The following is a 10,976-nucleotide window of genomic DNA, read 5'->3' as shown; positions in this document are numbered from 1 at the left end:
AGGGGAGGGAATGCATTTTAGAAGGAAAAAAAAAAGAAAAACTGGGTTTTGCTACACCTCCACCCTCCATTGCAGGTGGGGCATGTCCACATCCCAGGGCCCTAAAGAGGAGGGGCTTCAGGGAAACCCTTCAGGGAGGTGCTGAGTGCACTCCTGATTTTAAGGTTGTTGTGTTAAAGGCTATATAGCTAGGGGTATTCTTTGGGGGATTTATATGGTTTATGCATTTTAATGCCTCAGTGTGTATATTGGTATTGTTATTTGTGAAGGTTTAAAGAAATATTATTGTTAATTTACTTGGGTTATATATGTTAATATCCCTATGTATTAATTGTGTTTTATAGGTTGTAAGTTACTTGGTTCGTATTTGGTATTATATGTAAATTGTGGAATATTATATATAGTATTATATGTTAAGCCTTGTAAATATTCAATGTTTAATATTAAGTGTCTGTATTTATTATTGTAATAAAATGTACATAGTTAAATACTTTGTTTTGGCCTAGCTCTATAGAGAGGGGAGGAAGCTGTTCTAGTAGCTGACCCTTTCCTCAGCACCTTGCCTGTCCACCACCACTATCATCAGAGGACAGAGCACACCCCCCGGGTGTACCCAAGCTACAATAACTTTGTAGCATGTTCTAATCACATTAATTGAAGGTGTGGCCAAGTGAGGTGTGGCCCCATCAACTGAAGGTTCCCAGCCACAGCGGTGCACCACAGCTGCTAAGACTTATTGTGGTGTCAGTGTTGTCAGGTGCAGGACTTGCAGTAGGGAGAATACTGAGCCTTGTGGTCTGTGAGGTTTGTAGCAGGGGCCACAGGGAGAACACTGCTGCTGCTGCAAGCCCCACACCTCATGAGGCTCACAGGGGCAGCGACATTTTCCCTGATGCCACTGCTGTGAGCCCTACACCTTGCGAGGCACATGGTAGAAGCAACTTTCTGGGTGCTGCCCTTGCTGTGACCCCCAAAATCCATGTGGACTACAGGGCTCATGGGGTGGGGGGGAGGAGAGAGGGGAAGGGTAGCACAGGGAGTGATGATGATGCTGTTGCAAGCCTTGCACCTTATGAAGCTTACAGCAGGGACAGCATTCGCAGGGCTACCCTCTGTGAGCCCAGCAACCAAAATCGTCTATGGGGATCACAGTGGGGACTCTAGGGCTTGCAGCAGGGTCAGCATGGGGAATACTGCCACCACTTCAGGCCCTGCACCTGACAAGGCTTACAGAAACAGAAGCATTCTCCCCACTGTGAGCCCCGCACCCCTACTATTGTTGGCTACAAAGGACCAACTCACAGGTTCATAAAAAAATCTAGTTTATTAGACGGGATGTGAAGTTACCAATACAATCATAAATGCAAACTTTGAGTTATGCATGGTACTGGTCACCTTAGCACATGCACGCATGCACGCACACGCATGCATTCACTCATTCAAACCCATGTAGTATAGTATGTAGTGGCTGCTGTAGTGATTGTGAGCACTGGTGTCAGTATATCTAGCTATCCAAGGCCCTGGAGTCTGCTGTTGATGGTCAGCTTCCTTCAAGGTGATGTCTTTTCCAGAAGGGGGTCGCCTGCTTGTCCTTCTGTCTAGGTAGGTCAGGTGCTGGATGAGAGGGCGCCACTGAGGGTCACGCTTCACTGCCTTTTATCCCTTTCTGGCAGAATTGTGTAATCCCTCAGCATCATCTTGGCTACCCAATCTGGAGGTTGCTGTCCCACATGGATCTTGAGTAGTACCTGACAGCTGTTAGTCACAGGGGTCTCTGCCTGATGATACCTGAAGTTTCATGGGTCCATCCTTGACTTATTGACCTAATGGCTGTATTGTCATGGGTTACAGGAATATTCCATAGGGTGCGTGCTCAAGTTCCAGGAATCAGTTCTTTAGCTTGATTAGCTCAAAATGGAGTTCCTTTGGCTAGGCTATTGTCTACTGATGATCATCATTCACTCGTATTCGCTCAACAGATGTTATCACTTTAGAATTACAAGTTCACTGCAGTTTTAACAATGGTCCAGGGTGTAACTTCATTCTACACAGAGTACATTCCTTAATAGTTTAAAAGTATAAAATATAAAATAAAAAATTCCATGGTAAAGATGAGACAGATAAAATATGAAAATGCACTCTGAAAAATATATAAAAACGCAATGTGAGATAGTAAGGATCGAAGGCTACTGGGGACAGTAAGTGAGTTAAGTTAGCACAGGATATATTTATAGTTTTTGCAGTGAATATTTTAGTTCTTTTGTTTTCTATAGTGACACTGAGCTTAATTGATATGTAGATGTAGTTTCTAGGTTTCTTCTAAAGAAAGCCACTTCAGCTTTCTGGCTGGCTGAAGGATATGAGATCTCACAACTGGGTTTCTTCATAGGGTTCTGACCTCCCCTTTACCCCACCCTTACCACATCCATGGCCAAGGCAGACTATTTTTTCTGCAGGTCCTGCTCTCAGATGATCCTGTCTCATCTGCACTGCCCATCTCCAAGGGTTGGTGACCTTCTGGCCATCAGTCTTCCAAAGGCTGTCCTTCATCTATGGCCAATGGCCTTGGCAACTAAACATATGCCAGTCTTGGGTTAACTGTAAACTTAGGAATACAATGAACATAAGAGGTCAGTGTCTGCTGATGGGTCTCTGGGATCTTGCCTCCTGGGCCCTTCATCCCATTTGGGGCCTCTTGGTTCCCTTCTGCCTAATAGTTGTCCAGGAGATATGGCAGCTCCCTACCAGGCCTCTACCAGCTCTCCTTTGGGTCCCTGCCATTCCCACCTTGGCCCATCTTATCTGAGGCTGGGCTATCTGGGTCCCACCACCCAGTGGTGCCTGTCTCTCTCTCTCCATACTCCATAGTTCCCCCAACTCATCTCTCTGGAGAGGCTCCTGGTTGAGGTAGAGTATCTCCATCACTGTGCTTCATGGCACTCTGTGATCCTCTACATGCCACACCACCTCAGAATATTGGTGGCCTGTCAGTGCCCCCTTCCGCCACATCTCCTGGGTCTCCCCTTGCAGTCCTGGCTGCCCGTGTTGGCATCCAGGTGGATTGTTCTCCCCAGTGGCACTCCCCAGCATCCATCTGCTCCTTGGGCTTGGTTTCTCCAGGTCTTCTGCTGGCATCTCCCTGCTGGTGCTCAGCTCTCCCCCTCTGTTCCTGGGGCTTGTAGTCCCTAGGTCTCCTGCTGGCATCTCGCTGCCAGTGCTCAGCTCTCTCCCTCTGGGCTCCCAAGCCAAGTCCTCAGCTGCCTTTTGAGCAACCCGCACCTCTCTCCAGCCAGGCCCCCTTCCCCCACTGAATTGCAGGCTCAGGCAGCTCCAAAACTGCTGCTCCTGCTCTCCCTGTCCCAGGTCTCTCCCCAGCTGTCACTCCTTGCTGCACCTGCGGTGAGTATCAGAGCACATTGGGAGGGGGGGGCATGGGAAGAGTTGGGGGGGCTTTCTCCTCCACTCTCACAGCTACATACAGGTGTTACACTGAGATCAATTTAACCAGGATTAGGTTCATAAGTTCATAGATTGTAAAGGGCTTGAAGGGATCTCACAAGATCATTGGGTCCAGCCCCCCTGCACTAGACAGGAAAGACACCTGGCTTGAGGTTACTGTCTAGTATTCTCTTGAATATTTCCAGGGTAGGTGATTTTATGACTTCTGGAGTAAGTTTAGTCCACAGTCTGAACACCCTAATGGTGAAGATATTTTTCCTGGTGTTAAGCTTGTAATGGTCTTCCAGGAGTTTGTGGCCATTACTCCTGATTTTCCCCAAGGGTGCCCTGGTGAACAGTTGTTCACCAAGCCCTTGATGTATTCCCCTGCTGTAGCAGTAACCTGCTACCAAGTCCTCTCTCAGCCTTCTTTTTTTTTAGTCTAAAGAAGCCCAAGTCCCTCAGCCTTTCCTCATATGGCTTGCCTTGCAAGTCTCTGATCATATGGATGTCTCTTCTCTGGACTCTCTCAAACTTTTCCACAGTCTTGTTGAAGTGCAGTGCCCAGAACTGGATGCAATACTCCAGCTGCAGTCTCACCAATGATGAGTAAAAGGGAAGAATCACTTCCTTGCTTTTACATGAGATGCATCTGTTGATGCATGCCAGAGTGTTGTTTGCACTGCTGGCTGCAGCATTGCACTAATGGCTCATGTTCATATCATGGTGTATTATTACCTCTAGTCCCTTTCAGTCATGGTGCTAATCAGTTTGGCACCACCAAGCATGTGAGTATGTTGGGGGCTGTTTGTCCCCAGATGGAGCACTTTACACTTCTTAATGTTAAACTTCATCCGGTTCCGATCCATCCAACTTGCCAGGCCTGTCTAGGTCTGCCTGTATCTGCAGCCTATCTTCAAGTGTGACCATGCTGCCCCATAACTTGGTGTTGTCCGTGAACTTGGCCAGTGAGCTCTTCACCCCCACATCCAAATAATTGATGAAGAAAAGCACTGGATCAAAAAGGTAATCTAAATGCCCACTTGTGCAGGTGTTTGAAGGTTTAAATCAGCCCAAAAATGGCATGCCTGATATAAGTTGTAGAAATAGTTTATTTACAGCTGTTGCTGAAGCAGTCTAATAAAATTAACAAAAAAGATATATATACATACACACATAGATGTATAGAGAGATAGAGTTATATAGGGGTGTGTGTGTGTGTGTGTGTGTGTGTGTGTGTGTGTGTGTATATATATGTGATTTATTAAATGTATATAATAAGATTATTTACTATTTTATCTCTACCATTTCACACAAAATTAGAACAGAATGGTATGTATAATGATCTAAAAGAAAATATAACATGGAACAATGAATGATGAAACAGGATAGAAAAATTCTATTTGATTTTGGACTTTATTCTTTGTGCAAGTAACACAAATACACCTGAGGAGTATATGGGCCTTGTAACACCTTATGCTGTCAGCCACACAAATGCTGATCTGTGTTAGTGCTAGCTTGAGTTTGGAACAGTCACACTTCAAGCCAGTGGGGGGCCTGCAAGACTGAAAGGTAAGAATCTCCCTCATCCCATTCCAGGTTTTCTGCCACCAGAACTGCCTGCTTGTAGCTGCTCAGCTGTCTGTCCCAGGGGAGCAGGCAGGAAAGGGTTAACCTGCTTGCCTAGCTGCCACTGCAGGGCTCCTGCTCTTTTTAGGGCTCAGCCCTCCCGTAGAACAGCAGTAGTGGAGGCCAGGCAAATGGGTTAGCCCTTCACTGCCTGCTCCCCTGGGACAGACAGTGCTGTCAGCACCAAGTAAGCAGAGGTAAGGAAGGCAGTGAACAGATATCTGAGGTGCTATGGGGGGAAGAGGGGTAGGAAGTGGGCCTCATCTGGGCCAGCAGGGGAGGGGGTGGTGGTGGGCGAGGTATTTATGCTAAGGTGTAGCATAAATACCTTCATATAACATGAACTGTGTATCATGGATCAGAGATAATCCTGCCCCGACTTAACTTTGGGGTGATCTAACAAATGCTTAAAACCAGTTTCAGGTACTAATGTGAGGACACTCCAGATATTAAGAGCTCCAGGAACTGCCCAGAATTGCCATGTAACAAGGCCCTAACACAAGTTCTGGTATGTTAGAAAGAAGCTAGATTTTTTTTCCCTCAGCCCAGTATTTAGTATTTTTTCCCATTAATGGAAAGATGTTTTCCTCTTTTTTCTTCAAAGAACATAAAAGACTATAAATAATTATTTAAGTCATCAGTTTCATTCTTCCCACAAGTGCATATACTATCCAAATATGGAATCTCACACCAACTGCCCATGACAAATGAAGATCTCATTAGTGTCTGTCTCAATCTAGTTATAGCCCTTTGTTGTTTGAAATTTTGCATGACAGACAGACAGGTTTCTGGACCAAAGGAGTGATTTATTCATCCTAAATAAGGGAAGTTTGAGGTAGTTTCACTGCCAGCATAGCCGTCTTCATGCTGGCATCCTTAATTCTTAAATATATGTCTTGTTTTAAGTACAGGTGAAATATTGGGCCAGTTACATGCAGTACATTCCCCAGACCATGTGTAAGGAGAAGGGTATAGAAGCCCTTCTCCACTTAGCCACCCCAACCAGGGTTTATTTGGCGGAGGAGAGGCTTCTAAAATTAACTTCTGGGGGTGTCTGGGTAGGTGTAAAAGCTCTAACTTGCATCCAGTAATTTAGGGTTCTGAATCAGGCTAAAGTACTCACATTTATCCATATCAGTCCAGTTTCAGAGTGCATGAGACCCCTTGTTGTAGAATTAGGTAAAGATAAAAGCTGCCTTAAAAAGTAACTGGAAATCTTTTCAATTTTGGAGTTAACCATAGGGTTCACCCCCACCCCCACCCCCACTTCTCCTGAATTGTGTTCCATACAATAAAATTGAATGTATTTTCAATATCTAGACCTCTAGTGCTTCCTGAACCACTTTTCTGGCTGTCTTATTGTAGAAGGATAAAAATCCACCCAAGTCTTGTTTTGCTTGAACATTTACATTCAAAGTATTTTAAAGAAGATATCACCTCTAGTTTATTTTTCTGTAAAAAAAACAATCCCATTCTTGTCTTTGATTTCCAAAGACCATTACTTGGGTTTTAGCTGTGTTAATTCTCAGGTATTTGGGTTGCAATACTGTTGAAAGGCATCCAGTAGATCTTTGAAGAACTATTTGTGATTGTGACAGAATTAATGAATCATCTGTTTAAAGCAAAAGAGAGAGATGGGCATTCAAAATCATAGGTGCATGTAATTGATTCCCTGGTAGAACCTGTCTTAAATAAGATGAATAAGTTGAAAAGTAGTGGAGCAAGCAAACATCCTTGCCATACTCCTGTCTTAGGTACAAAACTATTGGATAGGGTATCACCAACCTCACAACACACCCTACAGGTTGTGTTTGAATAGTAAGTGATAGTTAATTGTAGGAGAGCTTTGTCTATTGAGGTTATTGCTGGTTTCTTCCATAATTTTTATCTATGGAGTAAAAGATGCCCTTGGAGGCTACAATACAGATAATTTTGTCTTAACATATTTAGATGCTAGCTAATACGGTCCATGCAGTAATAGCCTTCTCCAAAGCCAGCCTGCTCTTCTCCCAAAATATTATTTTCAGAGATCTATGTCTGAAGGTGGAAAATTAAATGTCTGCCATGTATTTTGGCAGGAATACACATGAAGGTATTGAGGCAACCTAATCTAAGTCGGTGCATCTCAGGAGGTGTGTTTACTTAGATCAAGAAAGAATTAACCCAATCTTATGAACACCTACATGCATTCACAGCACTGCCCAGGGATGTGCTATTCCTGTCCCTTTGACTCTGACTTGGCCTTTTTTAGCCCTCACCCCCACCCTGCCCTTCACAGACCTGCTGGCCCTCCCTGTGGCCCCACACCCTGAGTTACTGAGCTCAGACTGCCTGCACTGTTCCCAGCAGAAGCAAATATCTGCATGTGTGGCTCTTAGGTTTAGGTGGCTTGAAGCTGTGACCACTTGTTTGCACCATAGGTTTAGAAGTGTGCTTTTTTGTACCAAAGCCTTCCTGATACATATGTCATCAAGGAGTTTCAACTAAGATTTCAAGAGGACAAGGAGAACAAAGAAAATGATACCATGAGCAGTTAAAGTAACTAAAGAGTATTAGGCCCCATCAAATCTTGTGGCCTGTTATAAACTGGTTAGGGGGGATCAGCAGGCGCTGGGGGAGTCCCTGTTCCCCCGAGCGCCACAAGGAGTGACCAGGAACAATGGTCACAAGCTGGCGGAGGGAAGGTTTAAGTTGGACATCAGGAGGCGCTACTTCACGGTCAGGGCGGCTAGGGTCTGGAACCAGCTTCCAAGTGAGGTGGTGCAGGCTCCCACCCTGGGGGTTTTTAAGAGGAGGTTGGATGACCACCTTACTGGGGTCATTTGACCCCAGTGCTCTTCCTGCCATGGCAGGGGGTCGGACTAGATGATCTGCTCAGGTCCCTTCCGACCCTAGAGACTATGAAATGAGCTATTTTGTTTTTGTTGCTTGTTGTTGGTAATCATGCAAGTATGAGTCATTTAAATGCCAGCCTGCTTGGTACAGTATGTGCAGTTTTACAATGTGTTCTCCTTGCCAGCCTGAACATTTACCCATTAATGTTTCACATCTGTTCTTTGTAATTTAGTGATTTTGTGCAGGCCTCTGTGTCCTTCTTGTTTATTTTAAAAGGACAATAGGAAGCTTCATTTACATGTGATTAAACCAAGATCTCTGATTTATTAATGTTTCAGGATTCTAGGCTGTTTCTTGGCTTATCTGCATAAATGGCTATTAAATATTAAATGTTGGAAAAAGTTTGAGGAAAATCAGTATTATAAAGTTAGTGTTAGTTGACTACTGCAGAACAGTTTTTGCAAGAGCGTACTAGAATTTTATACTGTCACTCTTATCATCCATGTTCAGACTATTTTCCACAAATATTTAGAGAATTTTTTGTTAAATACATGTTAATGAAAGGGTGTTCGTGTTCAAAGAAGATTATTTACTATTGCATAATACGTTGTTTGTTTGTACTCATAGATTATTATCAGTTTTAAAACTATGTAGGCATTCAGTTGAGAGCAAAAACAGTATTATGTCATGGATGACAAGTTGAGTATAACAGATAATGCAACAGTGGAATCTAATAGTTTGCAAACAATTAAAAACGTAGATTTGAAACTATGCCAACTAGCGTGCACATACTTAACAAAAAGATGTGCTGAATCGGGATACTTAAGCATACAAAAGGGCAAAAAATTCATATAACTTAGCTATAATGAATAATTTGATCTGAACTTCTAACAGACTTCAGTATTCAAGGTAGAATGTAGTTTTTTATACTAAAGTAGAACAAAGTACACAGCGCAGTGCAACACTATGGAGAAAAACCTATGCCAGTGCTGAATGAGCTGGTACAGTGCAAGTTAGTCCTGTGCAGAGATACAAGCTCAGGTCCCAGAGCTAGCATAGTCACATTAGTTCAGCATCCATACAAGTTAAATGGCCCTGAACAGTAGTGTGCTGATGCAGCTACGGTGCTTCCAGTTCTGGCTGTAGTTTGGTATGTTTATACATCACTGCACTGTTTGATGCTGGTCAGGATTGGAAGGGCCAAGGCTTGTGATTATGATGACAGAGTGACCCTGAGAACTCAGTGCTCTAATATATGTCTATTGTTACAAGGAAGGCACCATTCTAATATAGTGGTATTTAATGAGCACATTGTTAAAATCCCTCTTTGATCTGTGGTCTTTATAAAACTGCTTTGTTCTGTTTATTATCCAGGTCTTTGCATTAGATCTACAGAGCACATCTTATTCATAATATTTAACTTTTTTAATGCCTAAGCTGACATTTGGCTGCAAGGAATAAATTTACTTGGCTATTGCTCAGTATTTTATGACAGCTATGTCTGGATTCACATTTGAAGTAGTGACATTTCTAGCAAGAATAGCAGGTATTATAAGTCCACTGGATGTGTTGACAAAATCACATTTTCTAAAAGGAAATGCATATAAAAATTATTCATAATAAAAGGATTTTTAACAAAATGCTATCAATCCTGTCCATGCAGAAACTACAAAACATAACATTTTTCTCTTGAATAGACTTTGCTATAGTGAATCCTGGGGAAATGCCAGGAAATGATAATTTATTTGAAATCTCTTTTTTTAATTGAAGTATTCACTGTACCAGGCACAGGATTCCCTGCAGACACTGATTGGGAAGCTGTATGCACAGAGTAATCATCATTCTTTAGCAACGATATATTTTAGGCCTGCTAAGCATTGTGAGTAAATCCTGATATAGATTAGGTCTGTTAGTTGCATAATTGAACCAGGCTTCACGAAAGCAGTACAGTTCTATGCCCTGATTAAAGATGATTTTAACATATCTTAGTTTTTTTTATGATATTAGGTAGAACAATTTTCAGTAAATGTCAGGGTGTATGAATATCATTTCTAAAGCCAATTTTGCTTTACAATTTTATAGTACCTCCCTTGCGATGTACAGGAGGTTGAATTATTAAGTCTAACTGAATATTACCAGATATTTCTCAACCCCTTCCCCATCACCCTTGGAATGAAAAGCTATACTCCATGTTTCTTTCTCTTCGTACTCACTAGCAAAAAACTTCAAAATAGACACTCGTACAAGGAATATTTCTGTACTTTTCATGGTGAAGTTGTACCTGGGACCTACTTTACCTTTTCAACCTTTTACCTACCCGTAGTTATCTGGATCAGTTAAAAGTTTGTAATCAGGATACATTATATGTGTTCTGTAGAGCTGAATGAAAATTGGAATTTCTGTTCTTGAGGAAATTCCAGTGTTTCAGCATTTAGTTTTGTCTCAAAATTGTGGATGGCACAATTATAGATTTTATTTTTCATGGAAGGCAATATCTAGAAAAGCTTTTAGCAGAAATTGCTCAAACATTTTGTTTCAACATTCCCTAATTTGAAAAGTTCACCTGAGTCATTTTGAGTCGGTTCAGATTTAAACTATTTGTTCCCATTTAATGCAATTTCTGTATTTAATTATTTTAGCAAAATATTGAATTTCCAGTTAAAATAGACAAAAAAAAATCCAGGAGTGCGAAATGTAGGCTAATTTCAGGGAAAGCATATATAGTTTGCTTACTCTGGCTATTTTGTTACATATATTTGAAGCAGGAAAATTAATAGTATAAGTATGTATTAAGAAAAATAGAAAACCTAACCTGTATTTGTGGCCAAATTATTTTTCTTTCGGGGAAAAAAAATGGCATGTTTTGATATTTTTAGTAGCTTATTCCAACTATTCTATTAAAACTAATTGTGTATTAGTAAGACCTGCTATGCTTATATCTTACTGGTATGAGAAAACATTGCAGAGCTATTTCTACAAGTCTCTGAAGTACAAAACCTGGTGATTCACAATATTTGGTATTACCAAAAACAATTAAGTTTAGAGAATTTTGTTTTATAAATCTCTGAACTCTG

Source organism: Gavialis gangeticus, unplaced genomic scaffold (genome assembly GCF_001723915.1).
Source record: "Gavialis gangeticus isolate Ggan-Ray unplaced genomic scaffold, GavGan_comp1, whole genome shotgun sequence".
In the NCBI taxonomy this organism is placed as follows: Eukaryota; Metazoa; Chordata; order Crocodylia; family Gavialidae; genus Gavialis; species Gavialis gangeticus.
Note: the sequence above shows the minus strand (reverse complement) of the source record.